General features: G+C 32.6%; 1 long non-coding RNA gene across 1 annotated transcript in view; it reads left to right on the plus strand.

Annotated features, from left to right (window-relative positions):
• LOC118189727 (uncharacterized) overlaps positions 1-7,206 on the plus strand; it is a 117,288-nt gene extending 110,082 nt beyond the window's left edge. The window contains exon 3 of the long non-coding RNA XR_004758307.2: positions 6,966-7,206. This is a non-coding gene — a long non-coding RNA (uncharacterized LOC118189727). The remainder of the gene's footprint in view (positions 1-6,965) is intronic.
• Positions 7,207-7,533: the final 327 nt, after the last annotated feature.

Here is a 7,533-nt window from a genome sequence, read left to right on the forward strand (position 1 = left end):
AAATTGTTAGAGTTCTTTTTTTCGAAAGATATCAGGCGTTTTAACTCATCATAACTTTAAAGCTTATTGTATTCTTTTTATTTCTAAATCTAAAATTACGCATTTATGGTCAACTTTTAAAGACATCTAGTGAGCTTTCTGTAAGATAAACGCTTATTTTAAGAAATTTTGGTCTTCCGGGGAGATGTTTATCTTAGAGAAATAAATCAAACCGAAGTTTATTTATGGTCTTAGAAATACTTCCAGAAGTAGTGATTTTAGGAAGAGAAGCTTACCGGTTCATCGCATTTAGTCGCGCAACATTTTTAAACACGTTGTGTACAGAGAAACAGAAGACAATCCGTTTTAGTAAATGTTGCAGAATTAATGCGGGTAAATAAATAATTAAACTTTACTATTATGTCTTACTATATTATTAATTTAATTTTTCTAAAGGTAATATTTGATTTACAGAAAATTTATGATTTTAGTCAATTTTTAACCGTTTAGCAAAACAGTTTTCAACAAATTGGGATTTTTATCATTACATTTCTCTTCTACATTTTTAACTAGAATTATAAAACTCAATTTATTTCTGCAATATGATTTCCAAAACAAATGCATAAATTCTCCAAGCATAAATCACTACCATTCACATATAAGAACATAAAAAGTAATGTGATCATTGGAAGCCGTTTCCAGTTCTCTGGAGATTAAATAAACAAAAATAGCGGAAACATTTTATGAACAAATACTGAGTTTAATTCAAGACAAACAGTCGCAGATATGAGCGAGTCAGTTCAGTTTATGCACTGAGAATACAATGCAGAGAAGAATTTTTAAGAACGGTCGCTATAAATTTTATATGGCTCTCTGATTAAGTTCCTTTTGTATTGAATTAATTCAGCGATGCATTTTCTGGTATTTTATGTGTAGGTCGTCTTTTATGAAAGTGTGCAGCGTATCTACTATACAGGATAAACTGCATAATGATAATAAAGTTTATTAATAAATATTTGAACGGAATTACCAGTTTCTTTGCAACAATAGAGGATTTAAAATCTCTTTTATCTACAATATGTATTTCTTATTTCTCATGCTGGATAATAACTTATGTCTTTCTAATTCATATTACACAATAAGCATTTTAATTTATTTCATATTACATTCTGTAAATGCAAAAAAACAGTAATTATACCCTTATTTATTTTTATTCTTTGTTTAAGAACAAGTCCTTGCACTTTTCGTTTATTTCATTTCTTTCCTTTTCTTTTTTTTTATCTTCCAAAATGAGGTATGGTTTATATTTTTCATGTGCTTTGTGCTTTTGCGTAACACAATATGAAATGCTGCTTTGAAGCAGACTGAATTTTATTATTCGATTTATTATTCGAGCAATGCGATTGTGCCAGCTATGGCATTCTACGATGACTCAATCGATTAAACGTGATGACATACGTAAAAAATCTAAACAATTGGTTTTAGCACTAAACGAACATTTCTGAATCGAGTTTTAAAAAAATTCGCATCGACTACGAACGGATTCCTTTTACACCTCTGCTCACAGTTTAGTTGATGTAAATCTTTTTCTCTGTATGCTATACAATAAGCATACGTAAACTTTATTATATAGTTATTACAGATTACGCTCTTAAAAAGTGCGAAATGAATAACATTATTCTGCCGTCATTTATTAACATTTTCCATAGATAATATTAGCTGGTTAGTTTTCCAAGCCCTGAACAGCTAGGCCTTCTACGTAGAAACAGTTCTCTTACTGAAATCTTTTCTAAGTACAATTTTGTTTATTGTGTATAATATTGGAGACATTTCATGTAAATGGCTTGTTTATCGGAAAAAGATTGCACTCTAATATATTAAATTTCAGTGTCTAATCCACAATTTAATTCATTGACAAAATGAAATATTAACTTGTGATTAGAGGAAGAATAATAACGCTTTCATAAATAATCATACAAAATCATTTTCTGTAATGAAAACAAACTGCTAGTAATGTTGGAAAAGTTATGTCTTGGTTTCATTTACACTCATCTGGTTCCTTGATTTCGGCTTTTGCTAATAATTATAAGCGAAGCGAATATTACCTGATGTAATAGTGGTTATTGAACATTTTTTTTTTTTTTTTTTTTTTTTTTTTTATATTTTACATAATCACTGTTATAAGAAACCTATCAAAATTTACAGAGTACTCTTCTAAACTTTGGTCGGGACACCTCTTCTTATGTGTTCTGCTTGCAAACTAAACTTTTCATTTGGCACATGGGCTCTCAAAAAGGTTGATGACAGGGAAGGAGAACTGGGAGATCCTCGAACCTGTTCACCAAGGTGCTGTCCTTCAACATTGGCAGAACTGAGCAAAGTCGGACTGTAACCTGAACGGTGTTCAAGGCTCTGGCCAGCGGCAAACGCAATCTAGTACTTCTTGCCACTATAATAATTCCAGGATTTGTTCTGATTCAGATAAATGAGATTAGTAACCGCAACAACAACAACAATAGTCGCTAGAAAATAATGGCAGATAGCATTAGCAGAACATTGCTGAGTAAAATATGATTAGTAAACTTTCAAAATGGTGTGAAAGAGTGACTGTGAAGAGAAGTCTAACGAATTTGATCTGAGACTCGCAATTAGTTTAGATGGTGAAAAACCTGTTTTTGCATAGCTCAAGTTTTGTTGCTATAAGTTCGTATATAGAAGATATCTTTCATATCTATATCAGATGAGTAGGAAGAAAGGGACACTTTACTAAAGTAAATAGCTGTGACTAACTCAGCTTATAAGCAAAGAAACGAGCTATGAATAATTAGAGGAAAGCAACAGAACCTTCATTTCGTCGGCAATTGTAGCAACAATTGCTGCCAACATTGCACAGCAGGGTGTGTACGCAGCAGGGGGCGATCTATTGCTCGGTATGACCACCCAGCTTCACGCTACCCTACAATGCGACCATGTTCGAAGTCGTTTAATTGTCTGTAAGGTCTTCGATATCGTCCTAATGCCATCTTTAGTTGCTTCGTTAGGAATTACAATGGCAGCAACAAAAAAAGATAAATTTTCCGCCTCTGTTACTTCTTTTTGCGAATCGTTCACTAAAAATGCCTGCTATGATAGCATTTCCTGTTCATTTACCTAGAAACTTTGATCATTTACATGTTCGACCAAGATGTTTTTGCTTACCAAATTTCGTTACGATTGTAAAAGTCCTTCTTGGTGCTCCGATTGTTTCGCAAAAGAGTGTATATGTGGGTAAATTATTATTAATTGTAACTATTCTATAGTTCAACTTTCTAATTTAATTTATCTGTAATTGGTTAATAAACGGAGTAATTTTTAAAAGATTTCCTAATAGATAACATACTAATTTTATTTTTCATTAATATAACTAACTCATGTGAATTATAATACATGACAGTTGTTGTAATTACTAAAAGATGTTTGTAACGGCATATACTACGTGCTTGCTATATTAGCATTTTTCCCCTTACACATGAATGCAGAAATTATAGCATCCAAAAGCTCCCGTAAATGGTGCTCTTTCTATTGATATCCAAAATCGGAATATCTGAGAGGCTTTAGCAATTGTAACAGTCTTAAAATTGATTATTTTATGTACCACTATTTTCTGAATGATAATTTGATTACTCCACCAAACTAAACAAAACTCTTCTTCCCTCAAAGCAAAAGAAGAGAAAAATAATTGTGTGTTTTCCAAAGCTAAAAACTCCTAACTGTGTGCTTTATATATATATTTTATTCTTCTTTCTTCATTTTGTAATTTTCCGTTCTCATTTGTACTTCCAAATTGATATAATTTAATTCTGATGTTGTTTTTAATTTTCTCCGAGGAACTTATACATAGAAATGAAAACTTTGTATGCAATTTCTTTCCTTTCTCGCAAAAACAAAATTAATTTCTGAGTTGATTCATTAATATAATTGCATCTTTTCCTATTTTACGTGTTTTAGTGATTTGTTTTTCCAGCTTGTCTCTTATTTCTTTTCTGAATAAAAATAATTTTGTGCATCAAGGAATTAGAAAAAAAAATACTACAAATTACTTTCTCTGAGTTCCGGGAATATTGTTTTTATTATTCATTTCAATGCAGTGTTTAGTTCCATAGGCACAGGTAAAATTAAAACGTGAATATGAAAATAATGGAGTTTGCTAAGGATTTGATTTTGACAAGTACTGTCAAGAAGTCAATTTAAATTAATTTGTTTGACAGTGAAACACTTTTTTGAAATACATTTCAGTAGTTTCACTTTTTTCCTCCAAAAGATGCTTTAAACTTAGGTATGTTTTTGAAATAAAGAAGTAAATATAATTGTTTTTATAATCTTGTTGATTATAGTTGCTTTAATTATTGTATTTCCAAGTGAAAATACTAAATAAATATATTTTTAAGAATGTTATGGGTGCTTTATTATAGTAAATCCGACATGATTATTCCAAACGGTAATAAAACACCAATGGCTACCTCTAAGTGGTCGAGTGTTTACGAAGATTTAACCCTCCGCGTTCGGCGCGATTTAGACATACTCCGATTCTGAAATACAAGTTTTATTTATATATACATTCTATATTTTTATATATTACTATTCAGATCTTTATAAACAATAATGCAGAAATTTTAATATTTTTTTTTAATTTAAAAAAAGAATACAATACGGCTCACGCAATTTTAGCGTTCAAGGAATAAAAGTATAAAAATGTAAATTATAGTACTCTCTTACGATGTTATAAACCTGTAGTGCCATCTAGGAACAAAACAAAACGTAAAATATGAATATTACAATATTCTTAGCCTACACGGAGAAAAAGCGAGATCCGTATTGAAAATAAGAGAAATAAACTTACGCACACTATTTTCACGTGACCCGTATTACGAGACGGATTTCGTATCCCGTGAAAATCGCTGGTGCCGTACGCGGAGGGTTAATGGAATAACAGCGCGTAACGGAGTTAAATTTACAGCAAATGACCTGGTTGCGTAGGCGTTTTTGCGGGTCTCACCAAGAATATATCACCTTTCAAACTGCAGAACATACCACGGTCCCAGTAATCCTTAGATTCAATTTACCAGGCCAGAAAATTAAGAAATTCAGCAAGAATATGCATAACATGCTACTCTCTCTCAAAGACCATCTTTATTCAGCACATACCCCGGAAACTCTCGAAAACCTCACAGATGCCATAATTGAAGGTATCCAGATAGCTGCAAGGAGTTGCTACTACAACAAAGTACGAGAAAACTACATTCACTTCACTGGTGGAGCGGTGACTTTAGGATCCAGCACAAGAAATGCCGGGCAATAAGAAGTAAATTAAAGCAAGAAAGGCAACAGGGCATTCAATCTAATACTCTCGTAATCTTCCAAAGAGAGAGAGACATTTATAAAAGATTAATTGCACAATCGAAGATTATAAACGAGCATCTCGTGTAATCTATATGGCATTCTTCTGTAGCACAAAATGGATTGACATGCGTACATAAATTCAGAATACTCAGCATATCTACTGTAATGTATAAAAGGATATTAACAGTAGTAAGCTTCGTATACATAATATGTGGACTAAAGTAGAATACATAGTATCGAAAGGATAATATCAAATGTATAATACAATGTATAGGATTGAACGCGACAAATTAACAGTTTATTTATTCTAACAAATGCATATATAACGCAACATATTATGAATTATTTATGCGTATTTAAACATAGAATTCTTAACATACCTATTGTTATGCATCAATGTGTATTAACAGTAGCAATTATCGTATCCATAATGATAACGGTAAAACAGATTTTATAATAATGAATGTATAGTATTGAAATTTACAGTATTGAATATATAGTATTAAATGTGTGTGTGTGTATTTAGTTATGGTAAAGCACACTAGGGCTATCTGCCTAAGGGGAGGGATGCCTTCGTGGAGGACTTTCTAAGGGAAACTGGCTCGTATACGCGTTACACATGGGGAAAACCACGAAAACACACATGCAGCCAACCCGTTTCGCGGGATTCGAACCTCGGACCGAACTACCAGTGTTCAGCGACTTTACCGCTCGGCCGCTGGTGTGCTATAGTATTAAATGTATTGTATTGAATTTGTAATAGCGTGTCACTCTTTTGTAATATATAATGGATTGTATATGCGTATTTAAACATATAATGCTTAGCATACCTATTGTAATGTATAAATATGTTCTAATAACAGAAAGTATTGGATGCATAATGATAACAGTAAAGTGGAATTTATAGTATGGAATGTATAGAATTGAATGTTTAAAATTAAATGTGTTTTCAACGTAGAATGTATAGCATATATGCAGTAACGGAAATAGTATAAAATAGGAGTATCAATGGTAAAACAAACAGAAAGTATAGCGCATCTATTAATCTCACGAATGAGTAACTAGTATAGTATGAATAGCACACCCACAACAAAGTAAAGTGTATTTAAATCATGTATATTTTACCTAATGTAAAAGTTCATGTTCTGTCTGTATCTGGATTTAATAATAAGGGATATCGCTGTAGTATATGTAATGTGTAATATATTTAATGCAATGCCAAGCTTACTTTATATAAGTAGTTTCTATGAATTTAGTTCACTATATTAATAAGCAAGTGTGTAGGTTGTAGCAAGTAGTTTGAAAAAGTTTGTAGTACGTAAATGATATACAGAGTAACTGTAATCGCAAGTGATATAGTATATCTAATGCAAAGTAATGTATATAAAGCTATGGTGCCTAAGTGGAGAGTAAACTGTAATCGCAAGTGTTCCTTATCTAACACAATGTAAAGTATCTAAATGACACAGTATTTGTGCACTTTTTTGTATGTACTTATGTTCTAGAGTTATTGATTTGATATGGTTTGAATGTGTTTGATGTAAAATTGGTATGTCGCAAACGCCCCTTTATGGCCATATTCTTGTGTTTCTCTTTCATTTCAATAGGTGCTGAGGGGATGGCAGCGAACCCCATAGGATGCTAATGATAATGCTGGACGTGGTGCTGTACTGATTAACCATTATGGTAAAGAAGCAGTGCCCGCGTCCTCCATCACTCCCTCACACACTCTGCCCAGGAACAGCGTGAATATGAGTTAATTTTTATTGGAAAAAGTTTTCACGAAGACATTCCTTCCTCGACAAATAAGCATTGTGGTTTTGCATGTATGAAAAACCACCACTCGAAGCGAATAAAACCATAACAAAACCAGTTGCTTGGTATGATTGCTCTATCATTCAATAAGAAACAGACATATTTTATAGTTTTAAATGAAAGTTGCGCAGGCAATAACAGGGAGGCAAAATAAGATATCACATTGAATGTTTATTTTACTGACATCAAATCACGTGACAGGCAATCAGCAAGTAGAGAGGGCAGAGCTATGTCTTCTCCAAGGGTCTAGATCGTTTCGTCGCCGCCATTCCACCGTGGCCGTTCCGCCGTTGGGACGTTTCGTCGACAGGACATTTCGCCGTCGGGGCATATATATCTTAACATGACTGTACTTTATCT

This window comes from Stegodyphus dumicola, chromosome 3 (genome assembly GCF_044657685.1).
Source record: "Stegodyphus dumicola isolate Sdum_Otavi_A_Nest chromosome 3, ASM4465768v1".
Taxonomy (NCBI): domain Eukaryota; kingdom Metazoa; phylum Arthropoda; class Arachnida; order Araneae; family Eresidae; genus Stegodyphus; species Stegodyphus dumicola.